Genomic DNA, 12,842 nt, shown 5'->3' with positions numbered 1-12,842 from the left:
GTTGACACCCATTTTCAGAGCTTGGAATATGTTATTCCAGGACCTCCTGGCATTGAGAGCCTGGCTTGAGAAATCAGCTGAGATCTGAATTGGTTTCCCCCGTATGTAATTTGATTTTTTTCTTTTGCAGCCTTTAAAATTATGTACTTATTCTGTATGGTAGTCATTCTCATTATAATGTGCTTTGGTGTGGATCTGCTGTAATTTTGTACATTTGGGGTCCTGTAGGCCTCTTGTAGTTGATTTCCCATTTCATTCTTTAGATTTGGGAAGTTTTCTGATATTATGTCATTGAAAAGATTGTGCATTCCTTTGATTTGTATCTCTGCACCTTCATCTATTCTGATACATCTCAAATTTGGTCTTTTCATGTTATCCCATATTTCTTGGAAGTTCTGTTCATGGTTTCTTACATTCTTCTCTATGTGGTCAACTTTATTTTCAAGAGTATATATTTTGTCTTCATTGTCTAAGGTTCTGTCCTCCAAGTGGTCTAGTCTGTTGGTGATACTTTCCATTGAAATTTTTTCTTTTTTTTTTCCATTGAATTTCTAATTAGGAATTGTTTCCTTCATTTTGAGGATTTCTGCTTGATTCCTTTTTATAATCTCTGCCTCTTTATTGATCTTTCATTTCCTGTATTGTCTTTCCAATACCATCCTCTATTTCAAAGGTCAGTCTATGTATTTTCTAAACTCCTTTGACATTTTTCTACTGGGTGTCTAAGAATTCTATTGTTGGAACATCTTAGTTTGTTTGAGGTGCTTTGTTCCCTTTTTTGTTGTTGTTGTTTGTTTGTTTGTTTTTTCCATGTTTTTTGTATTCCATGTGTTTCTTCTCATCTGGTGGTATGGATCTGAGGCAGTACAGTTTCCTCCCTGTAGTTTCATAGTGTCACTGAAGGCTTCTAGCACCTCACCTTTATGGGGGAGACCAATATTAACAGCACCCAATGCAAACAATACACATCTTACACTAAATGGCTCCTATTAAGGTGTCTACAGTTTTGTCTGGTGTGTTCAATTATTGTCTATAATATATGTTTCAAATGATGGACAATGAGGGAAGAGAAGTAGTGTAAGATTTGATTTTTATGAGGAAGGAGAGAAGATAGAGGGAAAAATTTATAGTAAGAGCAAGGGAGGAATTAATAGAGGTTGGCTGTTAGTGTGAGAAAGGAAAGAGAATCCAGGGAGACAAATATGTGAGCAAAAAAAGATACAGATTTTTTTTTTTCAAATATAAGAATACACAACAAAATTTTAATGTACTATTCAGACATTCTATTCCTCAATAAATTAATGCATGAAAAATATTTGGACTATGGAAAGATTTTGGAATGATCAGGAATGATTTTCCAGAGGAAATAACTTCCATGTTCAAGGGATAGTAATGTGGACTAGAGTGGAATGTTGTCAGGAAAGGAGAGGAGAAGGCGTTGTAAGAAAATATGATGTATCAAGCAAACTGATCGCCGACTGCCAGTGGAGCAACAGCTGCCTGCTGTTGCCTGGAAGTTCACTGTTACAGTACCTGCAGGTTTGATTACACGTCGCTGCCGCCATTTTGAGACAACAGCCAAGCCCCGTAGAACCCCTGGCTGGACTGACTGAGGCCGTCTCCAGGATCCCTCAGCCCGACCGATCACTCCCTGCCTCTGGGGCCCTCACATCAACTGAGTGCTCCCTGCTGCCAGGACCCCCAGACCAACTGACTGTGCCCTATCACCAGGACCCCACACTGACTGATTGCACCCGGCCTCCAGGATACCACAACCACACCAAACACACCAGACCTCAAGAACCCCTGCTGGACCAACTGCAGCCCGTCTCCAGGACCTCCAGCTGACCACGTCCACCCCTGAGCTGCAGCTCCCCATTTGCCAACACACTTCGAAGCCAGAGCGGCCATCTTGGATAATCCTGGAAGCCGTAGCTCCGATCTTTGGGTGGGGCAAATCCTATCCTTAGACACCTGCTGGAGGCTTGAAGCTCATTGTCAGGTACCTCTCATGCATCAGGCTACTGAACACTGGGAGGTTTCATTACTATATGACTGTTATATAGTAGATTTTCTTTTTTCTCCTTATAGAAAAAATTTAAGTTTTTATTTCTTTACTTTTCTTGCTCTCTTTTCCTTTTGTTTACCTGTTCCCTCAGAGTCTCTTGCTCCCTTTTTTGCATCTAACATCCAATTTCTTTTGATTACACTATCACACTTTCTATTTTCTAGAACTTCTGTATATTCTTTTCTTATCCCATTAACAGCCACATTCTACATCCTCTGCATCCTCTTTGTCCTCCATTAGAAACTGCAGACCTTATTGCAAACCTGTTTGTTTTACCGAAGATAATATTTGAACTCATTTTGTTTACTATGACAATTTTGTTATTGTCCCCATAGGGGCTATTTGGTCTAGGATTGCATAGTGTCTGATTTGGGCACTGCTAATATTGATCTCCCCTTAAAGAAAGGGTTTTGGAAACCTATAGGGCCACTATAAGCCTATGGGGGAAATCTGCAATACCCCAGATCTGCACTGCTAGAGGGGAAGATACATGAACAACATGAAAAAACAAGGGAAGAAAATGATCCAAACAAATCTAGATTCTATATTAATAGAATCCAATGACAGTATGTTAGAAGAAATGTCAGAAAAGGACTTCCGATTATACATGATTAAGATGATTCATGAAGCAAAGGATGAGATAAGACAGCAAGTGCAGGCAATGAATGATAATACCAATAAGCTGAAAGAGCACCTGCAGGAAGCAAAAGATCATTTCAACAAAGAGATAGAGATTCTCAAAAAAAACCAAATGGAAATCCTTGAAATGAAGGAAACAATAAACCAAATAAAATACTCAATGGAAAGCATCACCAAAAGACTAGACCACTTGGAAGACAGAACCTCAGAAAATGAAGACAAAATATTTAATCTTGAAAATAGGGGCTGGGGATGTAGCTCAGTGGTAAAGTGCTTGCCTAGCATGTGTGAGGCACTGGGTTCGATTCTTAGCACCACATAAAAATGAATAAATAAAATAAAGGTATATAAAAAAAGAAACCTTTAAAAAAAGAAAATAAAGTTGCCCAAACAGAGAAGATGGTAAGAAATCATGAACAGAATCTCCAAGAACTATGGGACATTATGAAAAGACCAAATTTAAGAATTATTGGGATTGAGGAAGGCACAGAGATACAAACCAAAGGAATGAACAACCTATTCAATGAAATAATATCAGAAAATTTCCCAAGCCTGAAGAATGAAATGGAAAATCAAATACAAGAGGCTTACAGAACACCAAATGCACAAAATCACAACAGATCCACACCAAGGCACATTATAATGAAAATGCCTAACATTCAAAATAAAGATAGGATCTTGAAGGCCGTGAGAGAAAAGCATCAGATTACATATAGGGGGAGACCAATACGGATAGCAGCCGACTTCTCAACCCAGACTCTAAAAGCTAGAAGGGCCTGGAACAACATATTTCAAGCTCTGAAAGAACATGGTTGCCAGCCAAGAATCCTATACCCAGCAAAACTAACCTTCAGATTTGAAGATGAAATAGAATCCTTCCATGATAAACAAAAGTTAAAAGAATTTACAAATAGAAAGCCTGCACTACAGAATGTTCTCAACAAAATATTCCATGAGGAGGGAATGAAAAACAACAATGGAGGTCAGCAAAGGGAGGAACTACCTTAGAGAAAAACCACTCAAAGGAGAAACCAAGCCACTTAAAAAACAAAAATAAGCCAAATGATTGGGAATACAAATCATATCTCAATAATAACCCTGAACATTAATGGCCTAAACTCGTCAATCAAAAGACATAGACTGGCAGAATGGATTAAAAAGAAAGACCCAACAATATGCTGCCTGCAAGAGACTCATCTCAAAGAAAAAGACATCCACAGACTAAAGGTGAAAGGATGGGAAAAAACGTGCCACGCACATGGACTCAGTAAAAAAGCGGGGGTTTCCATCCTTATATCAGATAAAGTGGACTTCAAGCCAAAGCTAGTCAGAAGGGATAGAGAAGGACATTTCATACTGCTTAAGGGAACCATAAATCAGGAAGACATAATGATAGTAAATATTTATGCCCCAAACAATGGTGCATCCCTGTACATCAAACAAATCCTTCTCAATTTCAGGAATCACAAAGACCACAACACAATAATTCTGGATGACTTTAATGCACCACTGTCACCACTAGATAGACCTTCCAAACAAAAACCGAACAAAGAAACCATAGAACTCAATAACACAATCAATAACCTAGACTTAATAGACATATATAGAATATTCCATCCATCAATGAGCGGATTCACTTTCTTCTCAGCAGCACATGGAACCTTCTCGAAAATAGACCATATGTTATGCCACAAAGCAGCCCTTAGGAAATGCAAAAAAATAGAGATACTGCCTTGTGTTCCATCAGATCATAATGGACTGAGAGTAGAAATCAATGACAAAATAAAAAAGAGAAATTACTCCAACACCTGGAGACTAAATAATATGTTATTGAATGAAACATGGATAACAAAAAACATCAGGGAGGAGATTAAAAAATTCTTAGAGGTCAATGAGAACGATGATACAACATATCAAAATCTCTGGGACACTATGAAAGCAGTACTAAGAGGAAAATTCATTGCATGGAGCGCATTCCAGAAAAGAATGAAAAGTCAACAACTAAATGACCTAACATTACAGCTCAAAACCCTAGAAAAAGAACAGAATAACAGCAAAAGTAGTAGAAGACAGGAAATAATTAAAATCAGAGCTCAAATCAATGAAATTGAAACAAAAGAAACTATTCAAAAAATTGACAAAACAAAAAGTTGGTTCTTTGAAAAAGTAAACAAAATAGACAAACCCTTAGCCACACTAACAAAGAGAAGGAGAGAGAAGACTCAAATTACTAAAATACATGATGCAAAAGGAAATATCACCTCAGACACCACTGAGATACAGAACATAATGAAAAGTTCCTTTGAAAGTCTGTATTTCAACAAAATAGAAACTACTCAAGACATTGACAAATTTCTAGAGACATATGCTCCTCCCAAACTGAACCAGGAGGACATACACAATTTAAACAGATCAATATCAAGCAATGAAATAGAAGAAGCCATTAAAAACCTACCATCCAAGAAAAGCCCAGGACCAGACGGATTCTCAGCCAAGTTCTACAAGACCTTCAAAGAAGAACTCATTCCAATACTTCTCAAAGTATTCCAGGAAATAAAAAAGGAGGGTACCCTACCGAACTCATTCTATGAAGCGAATATCACCCTCATACCCAAACCAGGAAAAGACACATCAAGGAAAGAAAATTTTAGACCAATATCCTTGATGAATATAGATGCAAAGATCCTTAACAAAATATTGGCAAACCGTATCCAAAAGCATATTAAGAAAATCGTGCACCACGACCAAGTGGGGTTCATCCCTGGAATGCAAGGATGGTTTAACATCTGTAAATCAATAAACGTAATCCATCATGTCAATAGACTTAAGGATAAGAATCATATGGTTATTTCAATAACCATATGATTTGACGCAGAAAAAGCGTTCGACAAAATACAACACCCCTTCATGCTCAAAACACTAGAGAAAATAGGGATAGTAGGAACATACCTGAACATTGTAAAGGCTATTTATGCTAAGCCCATGAACAACATCATTCTTAATGGAGAAAAACTGAAACCATTCCCTTTAAAAACGGGAACAAGACAGGGATGTTCTCTTTCACCACTTCTATTCAACATTGTCCTCGAAACTCTAGCCAGAGCAATTAGGCAGACCAAAGAAATTAAAGGGATACAAATAGGAAAAGAGGAACTTAAACTGTCACTATTTGCAGATGACATGATTCTATATTTAGAGGATCCAAAAACCTCCTCCAGAAAACTTCTAGACATCATCAATGAATTCAGCAAAATAGCAGGCTATAAAATCAACACGCATAAATCTAAAGCATTTGTATATGCAAGCGACGAAACAGCTGAAAGGGAAATGAGGAAAACAAGCCCATTTGCAATAGCCTCAAAAAAAATAAAATACTTGGGAATCAACCTAACCAAAGAGGTAAAAGATCTCCACAATGAAAACTACAAAACATTGAAGAAAGAAATTGAGGAAGACTTTAGAAGATGGAAAGATCTCCCATGTTCTTGGATAGGCAGAATTAATATTGTCAAAATGGCCATACTACCAAAATGCAATTCCAATTAAAATCAAAATGATGTACCTTACAGAAATAGAGCAAGCAATTATGAAATTCATCTGGAAGAATAAGAAACCCAGAATAGCTAAAGCAATCCTTAGCAGGAAGAATGAAACAGGGGGTATCGCAATACCAGAACTTCAACTATACTACAAAGCAATAGTAACAAAAACGGCATGGTATTGGCACCAAAATAGGCAGGTAGATCAATGGTACAGAATAGAGGACATGGACACAACCCAAATAAATAAAATTTTCTCATACTAGACAAAGGTGCCAAAAATATGCAATGGAGAAAAGATAGCCTCTTCAACAAATGGTGCTGGGAAAACTGGAAAACCATATGCAACAGAATGAAACTAAACCCCTATCTCTCACCCTGCATAAAAATCAACTCACAATGGATCAAGGACCTTGAAATCAGACCAGAGACCTTGCATCTTATAGAAGAAAAAGTAGGTTCAAATCTTCATCTTGTTGGCTTAGGATCAGACTTCCTTAACAGGACTCCCATAGCACAAGAAATAAAAGCAAGAATCAACAACTGGGAGAGATTCAAACTAAATAGCTTTCTCTCAGCAAAGGAAACTATCAGCAATGCGAAGAAAGAGTCTACAGAGTGGGAGAATATCTTTGCCACTCATACTTCAGATAGAGCAGTAATTTCCAGAATATATAAAAAACTCAGAAAACTCTACACCAAGAATACAAATAACCCAATCAACAAATGGGCTAAGGATATGAACAGACACTTCACAGAAGAAGATCTACAAGCAATCAACAAACATATGAAAAAATGTTCACCATCTAGTAATAAGAGAAATGCAAATCAAAACGACACTAAGATTCCATCTCACCCCAATTAGAATGGCGATTATCAAGATTACAAGTAACAATAGGTGTTGGAGAGGATGTGGGGAAAAAGGTACTCATACCTTGCTGGTGGGGCTGCAAATTAGTGCAGCCACTCTGGAAAGCAGTGTGGAGATTCCTTAGAAAACTTGGAACGGACCCACCATTTGACCCAGTTTTCACACTCCTCGGCCTATACCCAAAGGACTTAAAATCAGCATACTACAGAGATACAGCCACATCAATGTTCATAGCTGCTCAATTCACAATAGCCAGATTGTGGAACCAACCTAGATGCCCTTCAGCTGATGAATGGATAAAGAAACTGTGGTATATATATATATATATATATATATATATATATATATACATACAATGGAATATTACTCAGGTATAAAGAATAATAAAATTATGGCATTTGCAGGCAAATGGATGAAATTGGAGAATATCATGTTAAGTGAGATAAGCCAACCTCAAAAAATCCAAAAGATGAATGATCTCACTGATAAGTGGATGATGACACATAATGGGGGGTGAGGGGGGGCAAGGATGGAGGAAGGAGGGACTGTATAGAGGGAAAAGAGAGGTGGGAGGGGTGAGGGGAAGAAAAAATAACGGAATGAATCAAACATCATTACTCTATGTAAATGTATGAATATGCAAATGGTAAGCTGTTACTCCATGTACAAACAGAAATAACATGTATCCCATTTGTTTACAATAAAACTAATTTAAAAAAATATATTTGAATTCCAAGATGGTAGAGGTGTGGGAGGTAGGGAAAGAAGGAAAGTCTTAATGGAAAATTGAATGATCACTTTTATTGGTTTTCAAAATTTTTCTCAGCTTTCCTTATCCACCTGTAGGTTGGGTTGTCTGAAGTTTGATGTTAGCTCCAGTTCAGAGGGTGCCAGACCAGTTTGGTGGGTGAGCGATAGCAAGTTTCCCTCACACCTCTTCAAGTCTTTCCACCTATTTTAGCTGACCCCTTCTGTCCCTGTGCACTTCAAGACTCACAGAGCTGGAGAGAGCCCAGTTTTCTCCACTTTCTACAACCTATGGTCCTCCCAGGGAACTGCCCCTAGTCTCGAACTTTCTGCAAGTTTCCCAGACCCAGACTGGCCCACACAAACCTGCTGCCATCTGATGGTCCTGGGCTTCAGCTTCCCCAAGTTTTGCCTTGCTGCAGTCCCAAGATCTCAGTGCCCTTCCAACGTGCAGAGAGACCACTAGGGATGCACTCAAACGAAGGAGCAACCCTGCAAAGAGGCACCCAGATGGTGGCCACTAGCACGGAGGCAGAAAGACCTGCGGGTACCACAATATATCCCCAGGCCTTGGCCAGTGTCCCCAGACTGAGGGGGCCACACCACAAGAAGACAGTGGTAGTGGCAGCAAACCTGCAGACCTAAGATGGTGGTAGCCATGTGTAACCAAACATGTGGATACTGTGACAATGAACTTCCAGGCAAATGTGGGCAGTGGGCAGCATAATCCGCTGGCAGTCTGCAGGCTAACGGCAGATGTTCTGCAGGTGGATATCAGGCAGAGGGCGACGGGCAAGTGGAAGGCGAGCGATGGGAGGCAAGAGGCAGGCGAACGGGCAAATGGTGATGATCTAAATGTTGTCTTTGATAAAGCCAATCACCTTAAATATGCCCCTCATCTCTTGCTGTCCCGGGTCAAGCAGACATACTTACAAAGGTAAACGACTTTTTCAGGGTCTCATCCTGAGCTGAGTTGAAACCTGAAAGTTTCCAAGAACTCAGATTAAGAAACAGTGACCTGTTATTCAGCCATGAAGAAGAATAACCTCATGACATTCCCTGGTAAATGGATGCATCTCGATACGATCATGCTATGTGAAATAAGCCAATCCCCCAAAACCAAAGGTCAAATATTCTCTCTGCTATATGGATGCTCACCCATAACAGGTGGGGGAGGGGAAGAACAGAAGTTCAGTGGATTAGACAAAGGGTAATGAAGGGAGGGGAGAGGGGATAGGAATAGGAAAGACAGTGGAATGATTCAGACATAACTTTCCTATATACATCTGTGAATACCCACAGTGAATCTCAACACTGTACACATCCATGGGACTGAGATCCTAATTAGAATAAAATATAATCCATGCTTGCATAAATATATCACAATAGATTCTACTGTCATGTATAACTAAAAAGAACAACAACAACAAAAAGAAACAATGACCGCCGTCTGACCAAGAGGGGAAGAGCACAAGCTTCCTACAAAGAAAGAAACTCTAAAACGTATCTTACAGAGCTAGTTATCCAAAAGGTAGGAGTAATTTCAGACAACTCTAATAAAGAACATTCTGTAAGGTTTCCAAGAAGCTATTAGAGGTCGAGAAACCCTGTCTGATAACCCAGTTATTTTCAGAAGGTATAATTAAAGGAATTTAGTCCCTGAAGTGAGAGAAACCTGAAAAGAATTGCATTGCTTGAATCACATGGCAAGTTTGCAGTCCACTTAAAATTGGATCACTAGTTCATTGGAAAAAACAAAACAAAAATCCCTGTTTGTTTTTGAGAGTATATACAACAATCCTGCAGTGATTCAATTTTTTTTTACTATTAAAAAGTTTAACAAATAGTTTGATATGAAAATGTACATGACCCAATTTTTATGTCATAGTTGAACAGGCCCCTTGGAGAGGGGGGGCATAGATTTCTTTATTGGACAGCCATTATTTATTCTCATTCCAAGGCTTCTAACGTGACAATACATTTCCTTGTATTACCATCATTCCAATATCACTCTGTTGCCCACTGACTTCCATCTCCACACATACATCTATCACAAGATTCATAAAGGGGTCAAATCCCCATAATATTCCTTGAACATGCCTGCCACCATTTAATTTCCATGATAACTTCTTGTCTGTAAATTTTCTCAGCTTGGGAGGGTGAACTTTGCTCATATTGTCTACCAGCAGGCTCAGAGATGCTTCGAAATGGAATTGGCATTTTGCTTTATTCTTGTAGTGATTCAATTATATTCAGACTTGGAATTCTATGATTGCTTTCCATGAGGGATTAATTTAGTGCCCTCTCCTGGCATTTAGGTTGGGCCCCTATAGACACCTTTAATTTTCAAAACTAAATACTTTCTTTGAACTCAAAGTTTTACTTAAGAATGAAATCCTATTTTTCTAATTTGAAACATTACTAGGAGGCAGACTGATTTTCTAGAAAAATGAAACCCCTAATTGGTTTTTGTTACAAAAGGAAATGTTTAAGTATCTATAAAAATATTAAATGGGTCTCATTAAAGTATCTAAAGAATACCACATTGTACACTGTCTTCCAGAGTGGGGGGGAAACTCTACATTTTAAACTAACTTTTCAGATGGAATGGGTTTAAGTTGTTCCCAGATCTATCAAGAAATGCTCCTAAAGTCGGGTGTGGTGGCGCTCACCTGTAATCCCAGTGGTTCGGGAGACTGAGGCAAGAGCATTGCAAGTTCAAAGTCAGCCTCAACAAAAGTGAGGTGCTGAGTAACTCAGTGAGACCCTGTTTCTAAATAAAATACAAAATAGGGTTGAAGATGTGGCTTGGTGGCCAAGTGCCCCTGAGTTCAATCCCTGGTAAACCCCAAAAAGGAAATGCTCTTAAATATCTTTTTAAAAAATTCAGTTGTACCAGGGCACAATGGTGCATGCCTGAAATCCCAGTAACTGGGAATGTGATAGGAGGATTGCAAATTTGAGGTAAGCCTTGGAACTTGGCCAGACCCTGTCACAAACATAAAAAGTAAAAAAGGCTGGGGATGTACTCATTGGTAGAGCACTAATCCCCAGTACCAGAAAAAAAATTTCAATTGTAAATTCTGATTCACTTAAATATCCCCAAATAATGAGTAGAAAACAACGAGTTTGTTACTTGGGACACCATCTTTCTGAATTGGATCAAAGTTACTGAAATGTAATTAATTTGATAACATAAAATGTCTTTCATTGTTGCTCCTTTGTAGATACATTTAATAAATGGAGAAAGGTCATCATCCCCCCCAAAAAAATTAAAATTCAGATGAAGGCAGAAAAAATACAAGTATTTGAGTATTTCTCTCATTTTAATCTGAATTTTGTGCATATCTCTGTGGAATCAATCCTACCCAACCCCTCAACACACATTCAAAATTAGACTGTCCAAAAAAAGAATATAAGAGCTGAAAGAAAAAAACTACATATTAAATACTTGCTCTGCTACATACCAAAATGTTTCTTTTACTAATGTATTCACTTGAGTTCAAAGGAGTGTTAAAATTTCCCATGATTTTTATTTCTAAAACACAACATACTAATATTGGACAAGGTAGTACCATCACAAAAAATGATCAAAGGACTTCACCTGACAGATCCCCAAAGGCAATACAAATGATGCTCAACATCATTAGTCATTAGGAAAAAATAAATCAAAATCTCAGTGACTTATCACTTCATGCTCTGTAGGATCTGGCTACTTTTTAAAAAAAGGAATATAAATGTTAGTAAGGATGTAGAGATATTGGAACCCTTGAGCACTGCTTGTGGGACTGTAAATGATGCAGCTTCTGCAGAAAATAGTTTAGAGTGGTTCAAAACCATAAACAGAATTACCAAACGACCCAGCTATTCCACTCTTGCCTATATGCCCCCCCCATTGGAAAAAAATTAATCAACTACTTGTATACCAATGTTCGTAGCATTATTTGTAATAGTAAAAAGGTGGAAACAACCCAAGTGTACATTAACAGATGAATGTTTAAATAAAATGTGGTATAGTCATATAATGGAATATTATTCAGCCATAAAAAGGAATGAAGTTCCCCTACTGCTGTACAACATAGACGAACTTTGCCAGTATTCTTAGTAAAACAAGCCAGTCGCAAAAGGACAAATATTATATGATTCCACTTATATGAGGTTGGGAGTAGTCAAATTCAGAGTCAGAAAACAGAACGGTGTGGTTGCCAAGGACTGGAGGTGTGAGAAATGCGGTTATTATTTATTGAGTATAGTTTCTGTTGGAGATTAATTAGAAAGTTCTAGAAACGGACAGTAAGGATGGTTGCACAACCTTGTGAATTTAAGTAAGGCCTTCGAATTGTAACCTTTTAGCCATTTTGAAGGCTTCAAAATGGCTAGAAGGGTAAATCCGATGTGTATCTTACCACAAAAAATATATAAGGGGATTCACAATTTTTAAAAAATTCTGGTGTGCAGGGGAGAGGGAAAAAACAGGCTCTCAATGCGATGCATCGGTAATGTTAAGGGTGCGGCAGAGACCTAACTGGTGCAGCCTCTTCATGCAGTCAGATTTCTGAGTTCAAAGATGCGTAGGTTTGAAATATCAAGACAAATATGAGCTAATGAAAATTGTCCCCGACCTTATTTCCATCTGTGACCAAATTTTAAAAATATCTTTCCCTTGAAAGTTTCTCAAGTTTCAATTTGAAGTATAAATATCCTAAAGGTGCTTATTGTATTTACTTCTATCATCTTTATCACACAAACGCCTTTCTATCCCCAGCACTGTCTGGGGACAAAAGAAACACCCCTTGCATTTCTGAGACATCGCACGCCCGATGAGACTGCCGACGCGAAGGGCTCGACCGGGCCAGCAATGGCTTCTTGTTTGGGTTGAAGTAAAGGTCAGGGTGAATTTTTGTTCATGAGTCACATTAACACCCAAATATCTCCAGCGCCACCAAAACCTGGGCCTAGGACAGAGGTTGGCTCTCAG

This window comes from Sciurus carolinensis, chromosome 3, assembly GCF_902686445.1.
Source record: "Sciurus carolinensis chromosome 3, mSciCar1.2, whole genome shotgun sequence".
In the NCBI taxonomy this organism is placed as follows: Eukaryota; Metazoa; Chordata; class Mammalia; order Rodentia; family Sciuridae; genus Sciurus; species Sciurus carolinensis.
The sequence above is the reverse complement of the archived record's forward strand: the minus strand, read 5'-3'. Positions refer to the sequence as shown.